The 22,008-nt window shown below is 38.3% G+C and overlaps 1 protein-coding gene across 1 annotated transcript in view; it reads left to right on the top strand.

Annotated features, from left to right (window-relative positions):
* The window catches only part of trpm4a (transient receptor potential cation channel, subfamily M, member 4a), a 505,210-nt gene that overhangs the window by 90,627 nt on the left and 392,575 nt on the right, over positions 1 to 22,008 (top strand). The window lies entirely within an intron of this gene.

Below are 22,008 nucleotides of genomic sequence, written 5' to 3'. Positions count from 1 at the left end.
TAGGAAGAGGAATAATGTGCCATAATGGATAAAGACATTACAACAATGAATCAGTATCTAAGAACAGAGATCTTCAAAATGACATTTATGGGACGCTGAAATCATAAAATGTATCAACTTTTTTTAAAAACTTTCCTGTTGTGGGGAGTCACGTGGGACAGCCGAGAGGAATGGCCACACATTAGATGAGTTCCCGAAACCCATCTTTATTTTAAAACTTTTAAAACATACACTTTGATTAAGGACAGTATTTTTGACCGTGCAGCAGATTGGGAATAATAGATACTGGCGAAGATGTCGAACACCGGTAAAACAAACTTTTTCAAAGGAGCAACAGCAACGAGGCTAACTAGCAAGAAACAAGCTAACACCGTATTACAGCTTCAACCACCTGAGGAAGCTATGGATGCTAATGCTAAAGCCGCACTTACAGAGACCGAGGGCTGTAAACAAGATGAAAACGCTCACGCGACATTGCATACACAGGTGAAAAGAATGAATGACATCTTGATGAATGTGGATGCGGACGTGACTACTATCAAAAAGACAACAGAAGACTTGAAGGATTCAGTGGACAGCATACAGTTACGAATGGGTGAAATGGAGCAGCGCGTTTCCAATCTGGAGGATGACAGCCAACAAGTTAATGACAAGTTGGATAAATGTGACAAGAGAGTGGGACGACTTAGAAAACAGAAGTCGACGAAATAATGTGCATGTGGTGAATCTAAAAGAGGGACTCGAGCCACCTGAGAAGATGGTACAGTATGTGGAGAAGATACTGGCAGACGCTTTTGGCTGTAAGGATGCTGAATTTGAGGTGGAACGTGCCCACAGAGTACCGAGCACACCCATGCCTGACCCGAATAAACCCCCGAGGATAGTGGTGGTGCAGTTTCTACGCTCCTTGGCGAGAGAGAAGATTTTACGCATAGCCAGAGAGAGGTGCAGATGCGAGTGGGAGGGCGCACGGCTTTCTATCTTTGAGGATGTCTCGAAAGAGCTGGTGGAGAAGAGGAAGGCATTTGGCCCTGCTAGGAAACACCTGAGAGAGCTCCAGGTGAAGCATAGATTGGTCTACACGGCCGCGCTCGTGTTTGAATGGAACGGCCAGAAGAAAACTTTTACTGATGGAGAAGAGGTGAAGAGGTAGGGCCGTTTCATTTGTGTAGAAGCCCTAATTAATGGAATTAGGATAATTTTGTGTAATATTTATGCCTAACACAGAGGATCCAATTTTTTTTTTCATTTAATCAATAGTGTAATAGGTAACATGGAGGGTCAAATAATTTTAGCTGGGGATTTTAACCAGGTTGTGGATGGCATTATTGACAAAAGCAAATTAAGTGGAAGGTCTTCATCCAGGGACAGAGAGGCAATACATTTGTTAGCGGATGACATGGGCTTGGTGGACATATGGAGGCTGGTTAACCCATCTGAGAGAGAGTATATCTTTTATTCACATTGTCATAACACATATTCAAGAATAGATTTCTTTTTGATATCTAGAGCTTTAGTCGACTCGGTGGTGGGATGTGACATTGGAACAATTCTTATTAGTGATCACGCTACAGTAGAATTACTTGTAGATCTGAATGTGGATAGATCAATGAGGGGTCGATGGAGGCTCAATACTATATTATTACAAGACAAATTATTTAGTCAGGAGATTTCAGAGGATCTCAAAATGTTTTTTGAAATTAATATGGGTTCCACAGATAAAGTTGCTTCAGTATGGGAAGCATCCAAAGCTTATGTAAGGGGTAAGATAATCGCACATGCCACAAAATTAAAAAGAAAAAAGTTGGAAAAAGAAAAGATTATGGAGAAGGAAATACAAACATTAGAGAAAAAAATTAGCTAAACAATTTTCAGATGATAAATATAAGGAACTTTGTAAAAAGAAATTTCAACTAAATGATATATACAACAGGAAAGCTGAATACGCATTGTTTAGACTAAGATCTGAATTTTATGAGGGAGGGGAAAAATGGTATATTAGCAAGACAATTAAAACAACAGGATAATCTTTCCAATATACCAATAATCAAAAAGGATGACCAAGTAATAACTTCATCAAAGGAAATAAATGACATTTTCAAATTGTTCTATCAGAATCTATATACATCCTCAGGAAAGGTTAATGAAACTGAGATAGATTCATTTTTTTTCAGATTTGGACTTGCCAAAACTAACCACTGAGCAAAGGGAAAAGTTAGATGCGCCTTGTAAGAGAAGGAGAAATAAGAGCAACAATATCATCCATGAAGAACGGACGGTCACCTGGTGTGGATATCCGATCGAATATTACAAGAAATATATAGACATTTTGAGCCCAATATTACAAAAAGTTTATTTAGAAGCATTTGATTTGGAGTCGCTACCAGGTTCATTTAATGAGGCACTAATATCTCTAATTCCTAAAAACAAAATCGAGATTCCTCTGACCCATCAAATTATCATCCAGTAAGCCTTCTGGGAGTAGACTGTAAAATTATAACAAAGATATTGGCATCACGGCTGGAAAAAATACTGCCTACGATCATTGATTGCGATCAGGTTGGCTTCATCAAGAACAGATGTTCTGGAGACAATGTGAGGAGACATTCATATAATGCACAAAAGTGGGACATGGCTGGATACGGTCACGGCCTTCTCCCTTGATGCGGAGAAGGCTTTCAACTAGGTGGAGTGGGTTTTTCTCACGGCAGTCCTGTCTAGGTTTGGTTTTGGGCCAGCATTTTGTACCTGGGTGAAGACCATATATTTAGATCCAAAAGCCGCAGTTCTTACCAATGGGTTGATTTCAGGTTTTTTTTTCTCTCTCTCTAGAGGAATGAGACAGGGATGTAGCTTATCTCCGTTACTTTTCACAATATTTTTGGAACCTTTAGCTTTAAAAATACGTGCAGATTCAAGAATTAAAGGGGTGATGGCTGGGGGCAGAGAACATAAGTTGTTCCTGTATGCGGACGACATCTTAGCAGTGTTAAATGACCCAGTACAGTCTCTACCCGCTTTACTTCAATGTGTTGATTCTTACTCAAATATATCGGGATATAAAATAAACTGGAGTAAGTCGGAATGCATGCCTCTTTCACCTACATGCATGTCTGGAGATGTCTCTCCTTTTAACTCTAGATGGTTGCCGTTAGGTATGAAATATTTAGGTCTTCTTTTGAACCCTAATTTAGAAGAAATAATGCAATCAAATATGGAACCTCTCCTCCTCAAAATAAAAACAAATTTAGATAAATGGGGGAAATTAAACTTACATTATGGGGAAAAATAAATGTGATTAAAATAATTGCTCCGCAGTTCAATTATGTTTCCATGATGTTACCTGTGAAAATTCCACCAGATATATTTGTTAAATTTGAGAGGATGATAAAAGATTTTTCATGGGAGAAAAAAGACCAAGAATAAATATAAAAAAGATGTGCACCCCAAAAGAAATTGGAGGTCTTGCACTTCCAAATGTAAAACTTTATAATCTGGCTTTTGAAATGTCAAGGTTGGCAAAACATTGGACAAAAATGGACTTGGATATGAGCTGGATCAAGATTGAGCAGGAGCTGGCTGAACCATTCATGTTTCTGGACATTTTATCTCAAGAGTCAAATACTAATTGTTTGGGATTACATGACAACCCAGTCCTCACATATTCAAAACATGTTTGGAGTGAGGTACATAAATATTGTGGGGTATCTCATTTAAGACAACATTACTGTTGTGAAAGTGTGGTGACACGGACCCACAACAGGGGGCGTAAATGAACGGACAATGGAGGAAGTCAAATATGAACACTGTGAATAGCACAACTCAACACAGCAGATTACAGAATATGTGCAAAAATCAATTAACAAAGGTGTCGTGTGGGCAGGCTCGAGGATAGAAGACGTCTGTCCTGAGAAGAACCGGAACCACATGATTTCCTCCGCCACCGAACCTGGAAAATACTGGAGCCACCAAGTTCCGAGTCCCCAGGTGGCCACCGTCTCTGCGTGTCGGATCTGGTACTGCTGGCGAGGAGCAGAAACAATCAGATGTGGGTGTATGAACACCCAGTAACACTTATGGTGGATATTCCACCTCCACCTCTAACACAGTAAGAGACTGAGGGCTACTTAGTTTGACGTGCGTCAGTCGTCACGTTTCCCCAAACTTAGCGTCCCGTTATCAGTAGGCTCCTCAGGAACTCCTGCAGTAACTCAGAGAATTATGTGTTTTCTTTAACAGAACAACGGCTGAGAGTTTACCTCCTTAGGTAGATGATATCTCGGCAACGACTGAGATGATGAAGTGTAGATGGGTGACAGCTGTCAAGAGATAATGAGTGACAGCTGTCACCCCCAGCTGTGTCCGTGGCGGCAGCGCCCTCTCGTGCCTGAAGCCTGCACTTCAGGCAGGGCGCCCTCTGGTGGTGGGCCAGCAGTACCTCCTCTTCTGGCGGCCCACACAACAATTATGCATCTTTGTGGAACTGCTATACGAATTGGAAAAAAACTGTCAGTTGGAAAGAATGGATTGAAAAGGGAATTACTATTTTATTTATTTTATTTATTTATTTATTTATTTATTTATTTGAATAGGGACAATGCACATTAATGAACATCAGTATAAAAACAAATGTAAATATGCCGGATTATAGCTACAAAGCTAGTTTTAATCCGTAGTCCCTAGGCAGGCAAATACATAAGAAAGAAAATATAATATACAAAATAAACAACACAAGGGAATGTTAAAAGTCTAGTGGTCACATGATTGGTTTGTTTTCAGCCATAGTTTGAGTTGAGCTCTAAACCTGATCAATGTAGGGCTCTCCCGTATGTGTAGAGGAAGACTGTTCCAGATGTTAGTGGCCCTCACAGAGAAAGTGTTCTGTCGAAAAAGTTGTTCTCCTGTGGGGGACCTCACAGTCTCCTCTGGAGGAGGCTCTGGTTCTCAGGCCACTTGAAATCTTAGGTTTAAACAAGGTACACATTGGAGGTGGGGCTAGTCCATGTAGTACTTTATAAATGAAACATACATACTTAAAATTTATCAAATTTTCAAAATTGAAAAGATTGTACTTGTTTAAAATATTACATACATGAAAAGAATTAGGTTTTCGGTCAAAAACGATTTTTTGTACAGAGATTCAATTAATTTCAAATTGGTAACTGTGGTGAGAGACCAACTTGTGATGCAATATTCAATATGAGATAAAATCACTGAGTGGAGAAACATTCTGGCAGCACCAAGTGTTAGAAAAGACCTGATTTGTTTAAAATTTTTAAGGTTAAATTTGACAGTATTGGCAAGTTTTTTAATACGATTTTGAAGGACAAAGTGGAATCAAGTATCACGCCGAGGTACTTGAATTCTGTGACAAGTTGTAATTCTTCTCCTCTCAAGAATACTCCGGAACTTTTTATTTCTTTTGATTGCTTTGAGAACATCAAACAGACCATTTTTTTGGAACTGAACATGATTTCAAAACCCAGTCATTTACTTGCTCCATGGCTGAGGTCAGAATAGAAGCTGCCTCTTTAACGCTCCTTGCATGAGTATAAATTACAGCATCATCTGCATACATTTGGAAATTCACGTTATTACATATTTTGGGAAGATCATTTATGTACAGGGAGAATAACAGGGGACCAAGTATTGATCCTTGCGGCACACCAACAGAGACATCCAGGACCGATGATTTTACACTGTCAATTTGTACACATTGTTTTCTTGAGGATAAATATGATTTAAGCCACTGAATTGCCTCTGGTGAAAAATTGAAGTCTGTTAATTTTGTTAGAAGAATTTTATGGTTAACAGTGTCAGAAGCCTTTTTAAGGGCAAGGAACACTGCACCAACACAAGGATATATATCCAATTTACTTTTCATCTTTTCTATAAAGAAGCTGTTTGCTGATTCAGTGGAGTGGTTTGCTCTGAACCCAAATTGTATAGCATGTAGATTAAAGGGACTATAATTTAAATGTTCATTTATAATATTTGCTACCCATCTCTCAACAACCTTGGAAATGACTGGAAGTATACAGATTGGTCGATAATTGGATATATTTGAAAATTGGGGTGACTGTGGCCAGTTTCCAGGACGATGAGACAACTGTCTAAGTGATAAATTAACCATGTGTGTTATTGGTGCAACAAGGGACTCTTTAACTAGATGAGTATCTAGTCCATGAATGTCTTTAGCCTTCGAATTTTTTAGTGAACCAATAATTTTGGACACTTCCAGCCCTGTTATTTCACGTAAATTAAAAACAGGCTGTGTGAGATCAATAGACCTTGGTTTGAGATCAGGAGATGGAAATAATTCACTTATTTCCCTCACAGAATTGAGGAAATAATTGATAAATTCATTTGTCAATAGATCTGCATCAGTCACAGCAATATTGTTCATTTTAGCTCAATTCCTTGTTTTGCTTTTTTTTTTTATCCTTCCCCGTTAATTTATTTAAACTTTGCCAGATCTTTTTGGAATTTCCATTTGCTTCAGAAATGATATTCATAAAAAATTGCTTTAACATTTCGCATAATTTGAGTAACCTTATTTCTTAGTGAGGTAAATTTATTCCTGTCTGTGATGAGATGGGATTTAATATATTTTTTTAGTTGCTCATCTCTGTCTCTCATCTATTTCTTACATTCATCATTTATCCATGGTAATAGATTTCTCTTTCTTTTGTTGTGGCTTCCCTTTTCGTTAAAATTCTTGTGAACTAAGTTGGTCAACTTCATGAACATGGTGTGATAATGTCTTTTGAGGGAATCATTCAAAAAAAAAAGGACATGTGATAATTTGAGAGTTGTTTGGCAAAGGGACCTGGGTTGTAATATAAATAAAGAAGAATGGGATAGGATACTTTTGCATTCTTGTAAATATATAAAGGAGGTTAGAGGGCAGTTTACTCAATATAAACTTTTGGACAGATGGTACTACACACCATCTAAACTCAAAAGAATGGGGATTATGGTGAATGACAAATGCTGGACGTGTCACTTAGCCCCTGGAACGTTCTTGCATATGATTTGGGAATGTGGAAAAGTTTACCCCTTTTGGGAAAAGGTTTTAGAATGTTTGGAAAGGTGGATTGGCAAAACAATACCCAGGTCACCAAGATTATGTTTACTAGGAGATCAGTCATTAATTCCAGGAATTACAAAATATGAATATGTGGTCTTGAAGACAGGAGTCATGACAGCAGCACGGGTAATTTTAACGGTGTTGAAGGATCCCTCTCCTCCAACTTTTGATAGATGGATGGATACCACAATGAAGGTAGTTTCATATGAGAAGTTACTGGCAAGGTATTAAATAGTGGGGTTGGTTTGGGAGGAGATACTTGAGGCAAAACTTTTTCCTTTTTGAGTAGTGGTAATTTTGTATAAAATCAGTATAGGCAATACTAAATTCTATTGTATCAAATTGAATTATTAGGCAGTAACTATTATAAATATATATATTTATATTTTGCAGTTTATTGTTTATTTTATGAAAGGGACACGAATTGTTCAATGTTGTGTCAATTTTGTCTGCAGTACCTCTTTCTCAGTACTACTGGGGGGACTTTGTATGATTATGGTACACTTATGGCATAAACTTTATTTTATATAGATTTTTTTAAATTTTATTTATTATTATTATTACTTTTTATTTTATTTTTGTTTAATTCCCTTGGGCCCAGTAGGAAATGTATAATTTGGGTTGCTGTCTGTTATGCTTAAATGTTAAAAATGAAAAAAATAAATGAAAACTTGAATACAAAAAAATACTTTCCTGTTGTGTTTAGATCAAAACTGACCGATTTACAACTTAAAACACATAAATATTGTGTTTTACAGCTGACTGTCTCAAGGCCTCATGATGTTCTCCACACTGTGCCCTTGAAAATGTCAAACTGATGATCACCACTGACATTCAATTTTGAGTGGTTTAGTCAACCTGTGGTGTTCAAAGGTAACGGCCAGAGAACATGATGGGTGATTATACTCATCCATCAGATAAGATAACACACACACAGACACCGACACACACACACAGTGTGTGTGTCAGTGGACTGTGTGATGAACCGCGGTGTCACACTGAGGGAAGCTGCACTCTAGAAAAGGTGCCGTCTGCACAGTAAACACTTATTTTCATTGTTTTGAATTTGAACTGTCCAGGACTCTGTCTTTTTTACAAAGAAATTTATATTTCTTTGTAAAATAAAAGCAATAAAGAAAGAAAAGAAACAAAAACAAATACAAGGAAATAACACTTTTGTTGCTAACTCCTGTAGCTTTCAGCTCTTGTTTGAGAAAAAAAGTGACTTCAGTGATTTGTGTAAAACACATCAGTGTTGCTGTTGATTTGAAAGTGTTTCAAAATGGTGCATGTGTGAATCTTTTTTTTTTTTTTTTTTGCTAGAATGACATTTTAGGAAGAGAGTGTTGGGTTTTGATTGCAGGGTTTCTTTTTGACAGAGTTGTGAGGGCTTTTACAAAAAGTGTGTCTTATCTTACTTGTGTGTAGAGTTTTGACACAGCGAGACAAATGTGGCTAAATGTGTGTAAGCAATCGGCAAAAACTTAATAAAAAGGAACAAAACAAAAAGGCACAAAATGATGCAGTATGCATCACAGAAAAAGGCTGATTTTTTTTTGCAGAAAGTAAGGGTTAGACAGTGACCGTCTCATTGCATCAACACAGCCATAAGGGGGCGCCATCACCCAACAAAATGGACTTTTGGAGCCTTAATTTGCTCCATTTGATAGAGATCCCATACTTTTTGGTTCCATATATTATGAGCTGGTGAATCTGACCTCAGCCATATAACAGTTACACATTTTAATGCAGCTGTGAATAAAATATTCAGTGGATATTTTGCGGCCCTCTTCTCCAATCCTCCAGGAATTGGCCCAGTAATGCCGCTTGTAGGCTCCTGTGGGGTATTGTGTTGGAAAACCACTTAGAAGGCGTCAGATACCTCTCTCCAGTAAACACTTAGCATAGGACAGGACCAGAATATGTGATTAGCAATAAGGACTCCGCAGTTCTTCCAACAGGAGCTGGAATGAGCCCAGCTCATCTTGGCTGCTATCCTGATGTCCTAAAAACTCTAGTGAGTATTTTCCATTTAAATTCCCTCCAGCTGTGCCTCAGTGCACACCTGGCTCCAAGTATCCTGTCATATGATCTTGCTCTTCTCCACCTCCTCATCTGTTGGGAGTTATGCAGATTCATGGCTAATAACAGATGATAGAATTTTCTCATTATTTTCTCTATTCTCCATTTGTACTTCTATTAGAAATTTTTCTATGGACGTATGTTTTGTGAGTTTTGTCTTGTCTTTGCCTTGTGTGCTGTCGGAAAAGTTCTTAACTGTAAATATCTAAAGTAATCTGTCCTCAGAAGTCATTTTTCAACTGTTCACATGTCTTAAGGCACTAAGTTGTTAGGTATGAATGTCTTCATAAATCCAATACTTCTTTGTGATGCAGTTAACTTTGGTGCAATTATCTTTTTCCAGATTTCTTAGTGCAGTCTGCCAGTTCGTTGATCGGTGTGTCTGAAAAGGGTCTAGTATTTGCATGGGCTCTGGGTACATACTTTATGCACTATTAAGCCATTGAGTGTATGTGCCGTTCTGGATCCACACTATTCGTGGCCTTAATTGTGCAGCCCAGAAATAAAATTTCAAGTTTGGAAGCTTAAGCCCACCAGAGGGAGAGAGGGAGGGAGCACAGACCATCAGTCCAAGTCATTAGTAATGCACCCAATCATCTTATCACTGTTCGCTTCTTTGGAGATGGATTATGTGGAGATGGGGAAATATATATGCCAAGATATTTAATACATATTTAAATCCACTCTGGAGTTTTATGCTCTCTGGAATCCTGCAACTGATGTCCACTAGGGATGGGACAACTAGTCATAATAGTCAACTACAACTAACTAACATCCAACTAGTCGGCTATTTTTTATTAGTCGACTAGTCAAAAGCCATTTATTCAGTTCATTTAACCCTTAAAAGAATAGACCTGCTGGAGCTGGCACCACTGCCTTCACTCAGTGAAGATAGTGTATGAACCTTGGAAGGTGAGTCACTCAGCTCAAACGGGTCATCTAGGCCTAGTAAATGAATGCAGGTATTGTCTTCATGCTAATACTGTTCTTTTGTGTTTGTGATTTTTTTGCTTATATTTGTTAAAATAAATATCACATTTGAGTTTCACCATGAAGATTCAAAATTGGCTTAATTCATTCAATGTCAAATTTAGCTGCCTACTAGCCAACTAGTTGATGACAAATGGTACTTAACTAGTTGACTCATGATTTTCATTGGTCGTCCCAACACTAATATCCACAGCCTGTTTTTTCCCCATGTTTTCTTAATGTTCTGAATAATACCCATACTGAGAAATGAATCTTTTTCAGGTGTGGTATTGTTGGTGTTGGTTCTGTCAGATATAGCAACAGATCATCAGCATATAATGATATTTTATGCTCTTCTTTATTTATGACAATTACTTTTATATTATCATTGTCTTTAATGAGCTGGGCCAGTAGTTCATTGCCAGTGGTGAACAGCCTGGGTGATAAGCAGTCTTGTCTGCAGCTCCGTTCCAAAGTGTATCTCTCGAATCTATACCCTTTGACTTTTGTAGCCACCTGAGGGGATGAGAATGTTGTATCCAATTTATAAGATTAGGACTAACTTTAAATTGTTCTAATTTGTGAAACAAATATTGCCATGAAACCCAGCCAAATGCCTTTTGGGCATCTAGGGATGTAATCCTTCATTCTGATTTCTGTCCTTTTTGATGGGATATTATGTCTAATAGAGGCTTTGCAATCACGTGACTGATTTACTGTGGGACAGTTACCGTGTCCATCTTGGATTAGGACGCGGCTGGCGTGTGAAAGAAAATGGAGAGAATGAAAGGATATTACAAGGCTTTAAACCCTCCAGATAAAGATGTTTATTGTGATAGATGTGTATCAGTTTATTCAGTGGATCCGTATCTTATACCAGATAGTGAATTTAGTGCTGATGTGTAATGAACTGGCCGGCAGTTTCACACCACCGCATTGTGAACTTTTTGGTGTTTTCCCGTTCGCCATTGTACACCATGGAGGAAATGAATTGGAGGCTCACAACCAGCTTACTTCTGGTTGGGTCTGTGATGTTGGGGTTGCTTACCGGAATGATGTGGCATTTGTAACTGGAAAGGTAAGTTTGAAAAAACACACATAATCAAATCCATTCATCTTTTGGTTTTCATCATTCTGCAGCACATGGGGCAGTGCCGCACTCCGTCAGTAACTTTCTTAGCCTAAGGCCAAGAAAAAAAAATTTGTTCCCCTAACCCGACCGACCCTAATATTTGCTGCTGACCCTAAACTTTTTTCTGGCATTTTGCCGAAAACTAACTGAAAAATAATGAATTCTGTTAGCCGTCGTTTCGCCGTTGATGAACGAAATTGCTCCAAATTAGAAATGAAGATAGAAGATTCTAATGCACTTCTAACATATCAGTTTCATAAGGATAGGACAAGAACAAAGTAGCGAAATTTAGTGTCAAATACTTTGTTCACAAATGCTGAGCCAAGTGTCTCTGTGTCACTTAGAACGCTCGTAACACTCCACTCCTTGATGCACAATAACTGCTGGTAGCCTGTAAAATGACCGACCTGCCTCATTTTTTATCACCTCTGTTTGAACTACAGACAATAGTACAAAAGTTGACCATTGTTGAAGCATCTGCGCTCCAGTAAACATGAAGAAAAAAGCCTTTACAATTGTTCGCCAAATGCACATATTGTATCACAGTGACCACTGCATCGTAATCCAGAATTGCTGCTGGGCGCAAAAATCACGTGACCGATGCATCACACGAGAACTCTCTATAGGTGCTTTAAATTGTCTCTATAGTGTCTCTCAGCGATAAAACCAGTCTGATCAGGATGAATCATTTGGGTGATTACCTGATTAATTTGTCTGGCTAAAATTGCTGTGAGTGTACACAGATCTAGGTTCAGTAATAATATTGAGCTTTTGGACTGGCATTCAGTGGGGTCTTTACCATCTGTATGTATGACTACTTGCTTCGGTCCAGGATGGTGCCATAGTTTTAGATTCTAGTGCATGATGATATGCTTTTAACAATAAGGGAGACAGCAAGTCTTTAAAAGTTTGATAAAACTCATTAACATATCTGTGTGGCCCAGGGCTTTTGTTATTTTTGAGTGTTGAAATCCCTTGCTTAATCTCCTATTCCTCAATAGGCTCTTCTAACTTCTAAGATGTTGGTTTTGGTAGTTCTGTCAATTTTGTTTGGTTTAAAAACTCCATGATTTTTGCATCATCAGTGCACGTATCTTTATTCTTAGATAAGGATTTGTAAAACTCCACAAAGGATTCAGCTATTTCATCTGGTTTTGTGATGTGGGTACCATGTGATTTTATTCTCTGTATATTGGATGATTGCTGTTTCCTCAGTCTAAATGCCAATAATCTACTTGCCCTGTCACCATATTCATAGTATCTTTGGTTAGTGAAGTTTGAGTGGCATGATGGCCAGTTGTTAGCACTGTTGTCTCACAGCAAGAAGGTCATGGGATTGATTCCCTACTGTTGATGATGAAGATGATGAATACTTTATTGAGCAAGTTAAAAACATTTATACATTGCGCACATTCATCTTTGAAAATCCATACATTACTCAAAGGGAGTAGAATGAAGTAAAACTTATATTTTCTACCCCCTTTCACGTTTTATTTTCGACTACGCAAACAAGAATAAATAAAAAAATTTGAGATCATATATACCTATATAAACACACACCTTGCATTATACATAAACATGTATTTACATAAATACACTACCTCTATAGACAAATACCCTTGCATACACCAATACACACACTAGATTCAATGAGATTTGACAATATAACACTTTTAACCCACATACATGCACCCATGGGCTTGGGTGCCCATGGGTGCATGTATGTGGGTTAAAAGTGTTATATTGCACGCACATGTACCTATATTTGATTAAACCTGATGATATAATAATTAATTTTTTTTTTTTCCGACACACGTATCATGGGCAACTCGTGTGCATTCATATTTCCCATACATTCGTCATGACCAAATAATATAACAGTTTAGATCCACAAACATGCACACCTGTATGTATACTAAGAATTATGTTATTCAGTTTCATATTTTTTAATATTTTGAGTTTTAAATTTCTTTTGAATTGATGTACTGTAGTACATACTTTGATGTCCTCAGTTAGGTTATTCCATAAATCCACCCCATGTCTCGTAAGGCACATTTGTTTCATTGTTGTACGAGCACACGGTTTTTTAAAATTATATTTCCTTCTTAGATTGTAATCTCCCTCTCTTTCACTAAACAATTTTTGGAGGTTAGCTGATAGATTTTGTTTCACTTTAAAATAATTTGTAAAGTTTTAAATTCTGCAAGAGCTCTAAATTTTAGTATTTTGGATTGTAAAAACAGTGTACTCGTATGATCTCTGAAGCCTACATTATGGATGATTGTTATTGCCCTTTTCTGCAACTTAAAAAGTGTGTCTACATTACTTTTATATGTATTACCCCATACCTCAATGCCATAACTAATATATGGTAATATTAATGTGCAATAAATAATATATAAGGACTCCTGATCTAAGAAATGTTTGGCTTTCCCCATTATGGAAATACTTCTGGCCATTTTGGATTGTATGCTAGCAATGTGGGGGTTTCCAGCACATCCTGTGATCGATTATTATTCCTAAAAATCTATGTTGGTTAACCCTTTCAATAGGAACCATGTCAATTTTAAGATTTACTTTTGTTTTCATTTCTCGGTTTCCAAAGAGCATTAATTTTGTCTTAAGTGACAATTTATTACTATCAAACCAATTTTTTAATTTAATAATTTCTATTTGCATTTCGATCACAAGTTGTTCCAGGTTTTCCCCAGAACATACTATCGTTGTGTCATCAGCAAAGAGGATAAATTTCAGTTTTTCAGAGATGAATTGCAAGTCATTAATATAAATTTAAAAAAGTTTAGGTCCTAAAACGGACCGTTGTGGAACTCCACAATGTATCTGTTTAAACAAAGATTTATATTCTCCTATTTGTACATATTGTTGCCTGTTGTTTAAATAAGATTGGAGCCAATTTAGTGCAATACCCCTTATGCCAATTTTTTCCAATTTACGTAATAATATATTGTGGTTAATAGTATCAACGCCTTTTTAAGTCAATGAAGATCGCCATTGTATGTTACTTTTTATCAATATTATTTGTTATTTCTTCCACTAAATCAATTAAAGCTAAAGTGTTGATCTATTTTTTCTGAAACCATACTGGTTATCGTTTAATATCTTGAACTTTCCATATCTTTATCTAACCCGTTACTGTATATAGTTGTTTCTAAAATTTTTGAGAATTGAGATAACAGATATAGGTCTATAATTGAGAATAGATACTTATCTCCACTTTTATATATAGGTGTAATTTTGGCAATCTTCATTTGACTTGGAAACTCTCCATTAATAAAAGATAAGTTATAGATATGACTTAGAGGTTTTGCAATTTCATTAATGACTTGTTTAATTATTGTAGTGTCCAACTTATTGCAATCTACTGATTTTTTTTGCCTTCAATTCATTAACAGTGTTTATTATTTCCATTTCGTCTGTTGCTGATAGAAAGAATGAATTTGAGTTTACTTGTTCAGTACCTATTTCTGAGGCTGAATATGGCATTTTTATTTCAGCTGCCAATTCTGGCCCTATATTGACAAAATAATGATTAAATGCATTTACTAGCTCTTCGTTGTTATAGATCTTTTTATCACTGTCAATGAAATAGTCTGGCAAGGTACTACGGTTCTCCTTTTTCCCGATGACACTATTTATTACATTCCAGAGTTCTTTAATATTTCCCTTGTTTTGTTCTAGTTGTGTTTTATAATACATCTTTTTACAATTTCTTAATACACATGTCAACTTATTTTTATATATTTTATATTTATTTTCTGTTTCGATTGTTCGTTCTTTAATAAATACCCTGTATAGCCAGTTTTTCTTTTTACAGGCATTAATTAAACTGCTTGTCATCCATGGGTTGGTTTTAGCTTGTTGTTTGATTTGGATTGATTTCACAGGGCAACATTGATCATAGAGAGTCAAAAATTTATTCAAAAAAGTGTTATAAACTGAGTTAACCTCAGTTTAATCTAATATTACTTTCCAGTCTTGTTTTAATAGACTTTGTTTGAATATCATTATTGACTCATTTGTTTTTACTCTTATGAAATTAGTAATCTTAATATTTTTCTTGGATTTCCTATAGTTATAACTTATTTTAAAAATACTGGTAAATGGTCACTTATATCGTTTATTAATATGCCACTGGAAATGTCATTGTTTAATATGTTAGTGAAAATATTATCAATTAGTGATGAACTCTGTGCAGTGATTCTGGTTGGTTTAGTTATTTTTGGATGGAATGACAAGCTATACATAGTATCTATAAAATTTTCCGTAGGCTTATGTGTACTCATTTTTAATAAATCTATGTTAAAATCCCCACATATAAAAACATCTTTATGTTCCATTTTCGTATACAAGTTATGCATTAGTTCCGTAAACATTTCAGTACTTGATCCAGGAGATCTGTAAACACACGTAATCAATATATTTTTTCTGTTTTCCATTATCAATTCAATTGTTATACACTCCATAATATCATCAATAGCCAATGTCATGTTGTCAATCTGTTTTGCATGTAAGTTTTTATCCACATATATATATCCACAATAATTCTTTAAACAAAATTAGTCAGGTGTATACATTTGGGCACCCCAACAGGGTAGCAAATGTTTTTCTTGGAATGCTGTGTTCTTTTTCTGCCATGCATACCGCCCCGTGTTATGTCCAAATAACTCAATTGTAGTTTCAATGGTCCACAGCACCTTTTTCCAAAATGAAGCTGGCTTGTCCAAATGTGCTTTAGCATACCTCAAGCAACTCTGTTTGTGGCGTGTACGCAGAAAAGGCTTCCTCTGCATTACAGCATCATACAGCATCTCTTTGTGCAAAGTGTGCTGTATAGTTGAATGATGCACAGAGACACTGTCTGCAGCAAAATCATGTTGTAGGTCTTTGGAGCAGGTCTGTGGGTTGACTATGACTGTTCTCACTATCCTTCGCTTCAGCTTATCTGAGGTTTTTCTTGGCCTGCCACTTCAGGCCTTAACTAGTACTGTGCCTGTGGTCTTCCATTTCCTCACTATGTTCCTCACAGTGGAAACTGACAGCTGAAATCTCTGAGATAGCTTTTTGTATCCTTCCCCTAAAGCATGATGTTGAGCAATCTTTGTTTTCAGGTCATTTGAGAGTTGTTTAGAGGCTCCCATGTTGCCACTCCATTAGGAGAGATGCAAAGAGGGGAAACATTTGCAAATGGCCACCTTAAATATCCTTTCTCATGATTGGATTCACCTGTGTAAGGAGATCAAGGGTCAATGAGCTTACCAAACCAATTTTGTGTTGCAATAATTAGTGCTAAATGTATTCAAATCAATAAAATGACAAGAGTGCCCAAATTTATGCACCTTCCTAATTTTGCACACTTTCTGTAAGTACTAGAAACTTCATTTCACTTCTCAAATATCAGTATGTTTGTCTGCTATATGATATATTTAACTGAGATTTCTGATCCAGACATTCATTGATTTATAAAGGAAAATCATGAAAATTATCAGGGGTGCCCAAACTTTTGCATACAACTATATATACGCACATCTCGCTAGCGTTATAACAGCGTGCCTGTAAAAATGATGCCATTTCTAAGGGTGTGTAATGGGAAAAATGAAATGATCATTTGTAGAGATTGATTGTGGATGCGCTGGTTCTGATTTGGAAGCAGCATGTCCACAATTTATTCATCAACCTCTGTCAAAGCCATTTAAAGATGTCAGTCATGATGACATCCGGGACTGTTATTGTCAGCAAGAAAAGAGAATCATCCACTGTTTACAATTCACACAGTAGTTTTTTCTTTTCATTTCTCATAATGTGCTATTTCCGTGAGGCAGCGCACGAAGGCTCTCTGGTGTAGACTGTAGGAGAACTTTCCCTTTCCTGCTACAGGAAACATAGGAGAACTTCCCCCCAGCCACATTAAAGCTGCTTGCCTGTTGTCCTGTAGTCCATCCCAGCCTTGTGCAGGTCTACAGTTTTGTCCCTGGTGTCCTTAGACAGCTCTTTGGTCTTGGCTATGGTGGACAGGTTGGAGTGTGATTGATTGAGTGTGTGGACAGGTGTCTTTTATGCAGGTAACAAGTTCAAACAGGTGCAATTAATACAGGTAAAGATTGCAGAACAGGAGGACTTCTTAAAGACAACTAACAGGTCTGTGAGAGACAGAATTTTTGCTGGTTGGTAGGTGATCAAATACTTATTTCATGCAGTAAAATGCAAATTCATTATTTAAAAAAATCATACAGTGTGATTTTCTGATTTTTCTTTTTTTAGATTCTCTCTGACAGTTGAAATGTATCTATGATAAAATTTACAGACCTCTACATTCTTTGTAGGTGGGAAAATTTGCAAAATCGACAGTGGATCAAATACTTATTTGCCTCACTGTATCTATCTAAAGCTTTTATTCTTTTATTTTATCCTGTAGCTGTTGCTGCTTAGCATCCCTCTCCTTTTTTTTCCAGCCGAGATAAAATTAATTATACAGCCCCTAATGTATGCCTTTGCATAGTTCCATAGTATGTTGTTGCTGTTGTTGTCCTTTCAGCTGCTCCCATTTTGTTTGGGGACACCACAGTGGATACAGCCAAATCTGCATTGGTATTTAGGACAAGTTTTACGCCGGATGCCCTTCCTGACGCAACTCTTGTTTGAACCTTGAGAAAACACAACACAGCCCCCTGGTGTTCAAAAAGGGTCTCCATGCAAGTACTAACCAGGTCCCACACTGTTTAGCTTCTGAGATCTGATGGGATCAGGCTGAGACAGTGCAGAATAGTATAAGGGGCATTATTTTAGGTGAGGCATTGATATCCTGATAGCTCTTGAGCTCTGCTGTGATGAAAGAGGTGATTTTTTTTTTTTTTTTTATTGATACAGAGGGATGCATGAAGTCTCCATTGGTGAATATTGGTCTTTGTCTGTATACTATTTTAGTGCAACAGGTGCATGATCAGAGATGGTAATAGGCAGTATCTCAATGTCAACAATCCTATGTAATTCTACCTTGGGTGTAAAGACATAAAACGCACTGATGAAATACACTGTAAAATGTGAAAAGTAAAAAAAAGTTGTTTTTTTTTTTTGTAAATTTATTAAAAATAATGAAAAACTAATGTACTTAAGTATTCACAGCCTTCGCCATGAAGTTTAAAATTGAGCTCAGATGTCTCCTGTTTCCACTGATCCTTGAGATGTTTCTGCAGGTTAATTGGAGTCCACCTGGGGTAAATTCAGTTGATTGGACATGAGTTGGAAAGGCACACCCTGTCTACATAGAAGGTCCCACAGTTGATAGTCAGAGCACAAATCAAGCATGAAGGCAAATTAATTGTCTGTGGACCTCCAAGAGAGGATTGTCTCTGGGCAGAAATCTAGGAAGGGTATAGAAACATTTCTTTCTATTTTTCCACAATATTGTTATTAGCGTTTTAGCACCATGAAATACAGCATTTTACATTCACATAACATATATAACAAAACATCAGATTGCTGCATTTATGACATAGAGGTATAAAACAATCAAACAAGCAAACAAACAAAAATGCTTCTCCTTTTTGAAGAAATGGTAATCTGCACAACTCGACGTATGCAAGTGCATGGCATAAAGATGTAAAGAACAAAAAAATATTATTAATTAATAAAAAGTTTGTGGTTTACCCTTAATATGTAAGTTATCCTTTCCAGTGAAAGGTTTTATAAGATCTGCTTCATCCATTGAACGGAACTTGGTCTATTATTGTTTTTCCATAACATTGCAATACATTTTTTAGCGTATAGGAAGCTCAGGTTTATGAATACTCTGTCATTCTTACTGTAATTCTGTGTTTCAGGATATATGCCTAACAGAGAAAACTTTGGATCAAGTACAATTTGTTTTGAAATTATCTTCTCAATTATAATTCTTACTTCTTCCCAAAACAGTTTTTATTTTCCTACATTCCCAAAAGAGTGCCTCAAGCTTCCATACATTTTGTCCAGATGTCCAGTATATTTTTATTGTATCCATTTAAATCTACTGGAGTTAAATAAGTGTGCATTATCCATTTGTACTGTAGTAGTTTAAGGCGTGCATTTATAGATGTAGTATGAGCACCATCACATGATAAGTTGTAAAATTCTGATATGATAGCTCTTCTCAAACTGTCCTGTATCATCATTTCTTCAAGAGGTGTGTGTATGGGTCAAGTGTTTCTTTATTCATCCATCCATCCATTTTCTTCCGCTTTATCCGGAGTCGAGTCGCGGGGGCAGCAGCTCAAGCAAAGCCGCCCAGACCTCCCGATCCACAAACACCTCCCCCAGCTTGGGGGACCCCAAGGCGTTCCCAAGCCAGCCGAGAGATGTAGTCCCTCCAGCGTGTCCTGGGCCTCCTCCCAGTGGGACGTGCCCGGAACACCTCTCCATCGAGGCGTCCAGGGGGCATCCGGAAAAGATTCCCGAGCCACCTCAACTGACTCCTTTCGACGTGGAGGAGCAGCGGCTCGACTCCGAGTTCCTCCTGAGTGACCAAGCTCCTCACCCTATCTCTAAGGAGTGCCCAGCCACCCTGCGGAGGAAAACTCATCTCAGCGCTTGTACTCACGATCTCGTTCTTTCGGCCATGAACCAAATCTCATGACCATAGGTGAGGATCGGAACATATTGATCGGTAAATCGAGAGCTTTGCCCCCCTACTCAGCTCTCTCTTCACCACGATGGTCCGATACAGCGAACCGGCATACTGCAGATGCTGCACCGATCCGTCTATCGATCTCACGCTCCATCCTTCCCTCACTCATGAACAAGACCCTGAGATACTTAAACTCCTCCATTTGAGGCAAGGACACTCCACCGACCTGAAAAGGGCAAAGCACCTTTTTCCGGTCGAGAACCATGGCCTCGGATTTGGAAGTGCTGATTTTCATCCCGGACACTTCACACTTGGCTGCAAACCGCCCCAGTGCACGCTGAAGGTCCTGATTTGATGAAGCCAACCAGAACCACATCGTCCGCAAACAGCAGAGATGAGATTCTGTGGTTTCCAAACCAGACCCCCTCTACACCCTGGCTGTGCCTAGAAATTCTGTCCATAAAAATAATGAACAGGACTGGTGACAAAGGGCAGCCCTGGCGGAGGCCAACGTGCACTGGAAACAGGTTTGACTTACTACCGGGAATGCGAACCAAGCTCCTGCTGCGGTCGTACAGGGACCGGATAGCCCTTAGCAAAGGACCCCGGACCCCATACTCCCGGAGCACCCCCCCCCCCCCACCTGGTGCCCCCTAGGGACATGGTCGGAACGCCTTCTCCCAGATCCACAAAACACATGTGGACTGGTTGGGCGAACTCCCATGAACCCTCGAGCACCCGATGGAGCATGTAGAGTTGGTCCAGTGTGCCGCGACCAGGACGAAAACCACACTGCTTCTCCTGAATCTGAGGTTTGACCATTGGTCGAATTCTCCTCTCCAGTACTCTGGAATAGACCTTACCGGGGAGGCTGAGGAGTGTGATCCCCCTATAGTTGGAACACACTCTCCGGTCCCCCTTCTTAAACAGAGGGACCACCACCCCGGTCTGCCATCCAGAGGCACGGTCTGCTAGCGCCACGCGATGTTGCAGAGGCGTGTCAGCCAAGACAGTCCCACAACATTCAGAGACTTAAGGTACTCTAGGACGTATTTCATCACCCAGGAGCCTTGCCCACAGAGGAGCTTTCATAACCACCATCGGTGACTTTCGGCCTGGGTAATGGATGAGTCTGCCACAGATACACAGAAGAAGGAGGGGTGGGCCAGAGCTTCCCCCCCTGCGCACAACATACGCAGCCATTCCTGCATCACAATGCACTGGCTGAGTACCTGAGTACTCCCCTACCCCCTTTTAACAATGGGGTACTCAGATCAAAGCAGTTTCAGTCTTTTGTTCATGGTAATGAGTCATTCACATCATCAGGAGAGTTGTCAGGGGAGTCATCAGGAGAGGCATCCGTCCCATCATTAGGAGGGACAGCTGCCCTGTCATTAGATATTAATTCCATTGATATTTTGTTCAGCATTTTAACTCTCTTGGTTGCTTAAGATAGTTTAAAAAGTAAAGCAGGACATCTTCCTCTTTGCACAAGCACAATTAGGATGAATTCAGTGTGCTTTGTGGTTGTTGAGAGACACTGAATAGATCTTTTGCAGACCTTTGACCAACCTACTCCAAAATCTAATCAACCCTAGATATCTGTTCATGTTCCCACCAGGTTTGAAGGAAATCCATCCAGCTATTATTGAATTATCACACACACACACACACACAACACACACACACACACCACACACACACACACACACACACACACACACACACACACACACACACACACACACACACACACACACTTCTTTAGAAGTCACGGTAGTAAAGATTTTAAATAATAATTTGCATGCACGACTACTTTAAAATTATAATAATTTGAATTTGCAGAGTGGTGGCAGTGTGTGTGTGTGTGTGTGTGTGTGCGAGATCTTACCATTGCAGAACAGGCTTCTTCGGCAACTTGCAGGGCAACAAAAAGGCCCCTCTTCTTCTCTTCTTAACAAATGTGAAAATAGATAAATAAATAAGACTTTTGTGTGCACATCATGAATGAAAATAGAATTTGTGTTGAATTAATATTTTGGTTGAGTGTATTTTGTGATGATGGCAGCTTGAGCATGATGTTGTGGTTATTTGTCACTGACACTGTGCCACTCTCTG

This window comes from Thalassophryne amazonica, chromosome 16, assembly GCF_902500255.1.
Source record: "Thalassophryne amazonica chromosome 16, fThaAma1.1, whole genome shotgun sequence".
NCBI lineage: Eukaryota > Metazoa > Chordata > Actinopteri > Batrachoidiformes > Batrachoididae > Thalassophryne > Thalassophryne amazonica.
The sequence above is the reverse complement of the archived record's forward strand: the minus strand, read 5'-3'. Positions and strand labels throughout refer to the sequence as shown.